We start from the raw sequence: 5,530 nt of genomic DNA, 5'->3' as shown, positions 1-5,530 counted from the left end.
TGCTTCTGGATTTTTTTTTTTTTTTTTAATTTTCTTAAGAGTTGTGGGTTTTCTCCAGGCAGATGTCATTATTGGAACCGTAGCCTCTGGTGGCAGTGAAGGATGGGCCGTCCACAAAGCCTGCAGATGCCTGTTCATAATTGGCACTGATTAGGCAGGATCACCTACCACTTTTCTGGGCCAGGCGCCCTGCTGGATGTTATCTTCCCTAAGCAGCTGCATTTTTCAAAATAGAAAGCCGAATTTGAGCAAGGACTTGCTCAAGGTCACCCAAAAAACTAGGATTCATTTCCAAGTTTCCTCACTCCAAATCGACCACTCGTTCCATCATACCAACTCGAATGTATCTCTAATTCTTTCCAGCATCTAACTAATCTTGCATGGAAAATTTTTCTCCAAGTCTGGCTTACGTCCCTCAATTCAAATTCAGACCTAGTTTCTCCCTTGGTGAAGTGGAGGGAAAAATTAGACCATGTTTTTATTTTTGATAACAGTTTTTTTCCGATTAGAAAAGAAGTCATTGTAGAAATCTTGGAAAACATAGAAAAGTAGTGTTGATACCCAGGATCCCACAATCCTAAGTCACTTCTTCTGCATATCGATTGCTAGATAGCAAACCATCCCCAAACTCTGTGGCTTTAAACAACCATCATCATGATTGTTAAACCCTGATTCTGGGGGTTCGCTAGGCTAACCCTTCATGTGTGGGGGTGTCTCATTCAATTGCAGTCAGAAGGTAGCTGGAGCTTTCTCATTCATATGTCTGGTGACTTGTGCTGGCCATCAGCAGGGACCTCCGCTGGGGCTTTGGTGTACATTTCTAGCAGGTTCTATAGTGAAGTCAATGGGAGTGGCCTGGTCTTTAGCCCCCAATTTCCCACTCTGACGCGCAGGACCCCATTTTGTGTTCACTGACTGGGATCAGCTCTGAGAAGGGACAACTGACAGAAGGCAGAGTGGTGGTATAAGAAGGTTACAGGCAGAGAGGGTCCCTGCTGGTTCTCCCTTGGCTCAGGTGCCTCCTGTGACCGCCCCCCCCCCCCCAGACCCTTGACAGCAGCTGGGGCAGCTCTAAGAATTAGGTGCTCAGGGATTCAGAAAAAAACTAGACGGCAGACTGGGAATAGTATCAAATAAATTCTACCCTGTCCCTTTTGGCCAAGGCCAAACGCAAAATGCCTAAGAAATCTAATCCTAGAAAGATGGCATTATCTGATGGCTGAGCGGTGAGGGACATTGGTAAAAAAGCCTCTTGTGTTTGGTAAGCCTCAGGAGTTGCAAGCTAAATTGGGGAGGAGGTCTTAAACAATACCTCTCCCCCCAACAGGATTGCAAGCAGCCCATAGAGGGGAGCCTCTCCCAATGTCAAGAAAACGTCACCGCAAACCCTCAGGGAACATGCTTATCCCGTAAGCACACAGCAGAGGGCAGTGTAAACCAGGCCATGGAAAATACAAAGCGCCGGAGAATCTTGACTGCTGCCTTCAGGCTGAGGCATTCCAGGGCCTCAGACAAAGAGGGCGCTGAGAGAATGGGGGCTGAGTGGATTACTGACACACAGTCGCCTTCCAAAACCTTCCGTGGTAGGCAAGGGGGCCTGGCAAAGATGAGAGAGAGAGAGAGAGAGAGAGAGAGAGAGAGAGAGAGAGAGAGAACGCGCATTAATTGCCTCAGAACCTGCTAACACTACCAGCACCCAAATCCTCAAAGAGCCTCACCATCAGTTCAGGTCAGGAAACAACTCCAAGCACCTTCTATGTGTCAGGCACTGTGCCAGGGGCAGGGGGTTCAAAGGTGAGTAAAACCCAGCCCCTTCCCCAGGTGAGTGCCTATGATATGCCAATCCCTTTGCGTTCATTATCTCATTTAATCCCTATGATAATGAAGTGCCATAAAAACCATCCCCATCTTGGGGCGCCTGGGTGGCGCAGTCGGTTAAGCGTCCGACTTCAGCCAGGTCACGATCTCGCGGTCCGTGAGTTCGAGCCCCGCGTCAGGCTCTGGGCTGATGGCTCGGAGCCTGGAGCCTGTTTCCGATTCTGTGTCTCCCTCTCTCTCTGCCCCTCCCCCGTTCATGCTCTGTCTCTCTCTGTCCCCAAAATAAATAAAAACGTGGAAAAAAAATTAAAAAAAAAAAAACCATCCCCATCTTACAGTTGAGGAAAGACAGACTCAAGGGGGTGAACTACTAGTCCAATTAGCCAGCCAGGCTATCGCCATTCCCATTGTAGGCTGCCAAACTGCCCGGGAGAGGTCCGGGGTGATGCTTGTCCCCAGAAGCACAAAAAATCCCCTTGGCCTGGATATCAGAGTAAGATAACTAAATGAGTAAGATTTTAAAATATATATAACATTTACAATGTATGAAACAGACGCACAGAATAAGGACACCGGCAAATGGAGTGCAAGGTCTGTTCTCTCTAGATTCAGAAGGAAGAAGGCTGGATTTGATGGGGCTGTTGGGGGAATTCCTTGAATACCAGGTTTGACCCAACATGGAATGATCCCTGCAGATCCCTCTGTGGAAGAAGGAGGCAGAAGCAGTGTATCCTCATACCCTCCCTGGGCCCCTCCGGGTCAACTCTCCACCCTGCTCTGCTTCCAGAGGCTGATCTGTATGGAAAGGATTCCCCAGCTCCCTCAGGAGGCCATGGACCAAAGGAAAAAGAGGGACAGAGGGAGGGTGGGAGGGAGCTGTGCACCTCTGGGCAAGCTACTCATCCTTTGTGAGACTCCGTTTCCTCATCTGTAAAGGGGGATAATAATAGTGCCCAGTCCAAAAGGTAATTGAGAGGATTCATGAATAAATACATGTAAAGCACTTAGCTTAGCACTTACCAAAGCCATGCACTTGGTAAGAAGCCAATAAGCGGGCACTTTTGTGAAGAGCCTTTCCTTCTGTGACTGATTTCTATAATGAAATACAAACTCAAATCCGATGCAAGAGGAACTGAACAGCATTTGGCCTGTTCTCTTGGGGAAGGAGAGAGGAGAGAAAACAATAGAAGCGATTTTCATTGTTGCAGGTTGTTGAAAAGTTAGAGGCCTTTGGGGAGAGAGAAAGGTCATCCCCCTTACTCTGCTCACCCTAAGCTCCATGCAGAGGGCTGCTAAATCCCCGTGTGTCCCTGCTCAGGTATTGAACAGGACCAAGGACAAAGAGCTTCCGGAAGGATAGACTGTTGGAAGCAAATGCCTTCTGGGGCAGATGGGCTCCTCTGCTCAAACTCTAAGAAACATGTAACACTGGCTGGGCAGGGAGCCCGCTGATCTGGGAAATTCTTCCCTGGAAAAGGAGCATACAAGACAGATCTAGAGCAATCATAGGCAGCAGATTAGGAAAAGAAATACAAGTTCGTGTTTAGAGAACAGTCTAGCCAAAAATCCCCCCGCCGAAGTTGTGATAAAGGTCATCGGAACCTTTTTATAAACCAGAGGTGCGACAGAGGGGTCACCCAGCTCTCGGTGGAAAAGCCAACTAGAAAATGATGCTGCCCACAGCCCACGCCAGAGGTAAGATGGGGCATCCTACTGACCTCTGCCATCTGCTTCTTCAGGTCTATCTCCACCTTTTTCCCCCCTACAAGCTTAAGAAAAATAGATTTCCCTGAGAAAAAGAGAAACGGGAGAACAAAAGCCAGCGGATCGACTGATGTGGGCTGAAGAATAATAAATGGTGGGAGAACAGCTTTCTGCTCAGAATATCGCCAGCGAGAGTTCCGGACTTGGTCAGGTGTCATGGACCACTGGGTGGGACTCCTGTCTTTATTCAACATCTAGGCTCAGAAAAACAAGACATGTCAATGCCTTACTGAACACTGGATATCAGTTCTTTTTACAAGATAGCATTGATATTAGTCTATGGAGGGCCTCACTCTGCCCCAGGTACCGCGTCACTCTCTCTCACAGCTCAAGACAAGCCTTCAGGTAGGTCATTACTATTTCCATTATCTCTAAATGTCAGTCTGGAGAGATTAAATAGCCTCCTCAAGGTCACAAGACCTTACAGACCCCAGCTCACACCAGGCACTTGCGCTTTGGAGGGCCGGTTCCCTGCTTAAAGTTAGGGTGCATCCCAGCTAGTGGTGCTAATACTCCCTTCAGGGGAGTCCTCAGATCTCACATGCCCCGCCTTCCCATTATTGCAACCATGAGCCCAGATAGACCCTAAAATTGGAAGTCTAAACCTTCCTAGGAATCAAACTTCTACTCCCTGGAAACCTCTCAGACAACATTGAACAATGACACCAGAAAGGTCCAGGGCTCACCAAAGGCACACAGGGACTGTGTGTGCGTGCGTGTGTGCGTGTGTGCACACGCGGCTCCTGCCCATCCCAACACCTAAAGGAGCGGCCGCCATAGTACTCCTTGCCTCTCATCTTCTCCTTATTCTTCTTGGGGGCCCCTTTTCCACTTGCTCTTTGTTCAGAGCCACCATCACTTCCTTCCTTCCTCCCTTATGCGTCCGTCAGCCATCTACTTCACTTACTCTTTCACTCCCTGCTTCTGCATTGTGGTCTTTGTATTAGTCATCTATTGCCATAATAATGCTCTGTAACAAACTTCCCCAAAATGTTGCGGCCTACGACCAGCATATATTTAATAACTCATGAGTTTAGAAGCCAACCAGGTCAATATACTTTAAGCTGCAGATCAGCCTGGCTCCAGGGTGTAGGTCAGGTTTGCTCCCCGAGATTTGTCTCATTCTCCTGGGTTCAGAAGCTCCGTCATGCATGTTCATCTCGTGTCAAATGGCATGAGCACAAGAGGGCTGAATGAAATGGCACATTGTCACTTCCTCCCATATTCTGTGGGCCAAAGCAAGTTACACAGGAAAGCCTAAGATCTCTGAAGGGAGGACATAAACTCCATCCACACCGGTGGGGGAATAACACAAAGTCACATGGCACAGGGCGTGGCTGTGTACTCTTTTTTTAAGTTTATTTATATATTTTGAGAGAGGGGGAGCAAGCGTGAGCAGGGGAGGAGGCAGAGAGAGAGGGAGACAAGATCCCAAGCACAGAGCCCGACTCGGGGTTCTGTCTCACAAACCGTAAGATCATGACCTGAGCCAAAATCAAGAGTTGGACACTTCACCAACTGAGCCACCCAGATGTCCTAGTCCTTGTTACTTTAAAGTGGAAGGATGGGGCGCCTGGATGGCTCAGTCGGGCTCAGGTCATGATCTCGCAGTCTGTGAGTTCAAGCCCCGCATACGGCTCTGTGCTAACAGCTCAGAGCCTCGAGCCTGTTTCAGATTCTGTGTCTCCCTCTCTCTCTGACCCTCCCCCATTCATACTCTGTCTCTGTCTCAAAAATAAATAAATGTTAAAAAAATTTTTTTAAATAAATAAATAAATAAAGTGGAAGGAGGCTCAGTCATTTAAGCGTCCGGCTTCAGCTCAGGTCATGATCTCATAGTTCGTGAGTTCGAGCCCTGTGTCGGGCTCTGTGCTGACAGCTCAGGGCCTGGAGCCTGCTTTGGATCCTGTGTCTCCCTCTCTCTCTCTGCCCCTCCCCCGCTTGTTCT

Source organism: Felis catus, chromosome B2 (assembly GCF_018350175.1).
Source record: "Felis catus isolate Fca126 chromosome B2, F.catus_Fca126_mat1.0, whole genome shotgun sequence".
Taxonomy (NCBI): Eukaryota; Metazoa; Chordata; class Mammalia; order Carnivora; family Felidae; genus Felis; species Felis catus.
Note: the sequence above shows the minus strand (reverse complement) of the source record.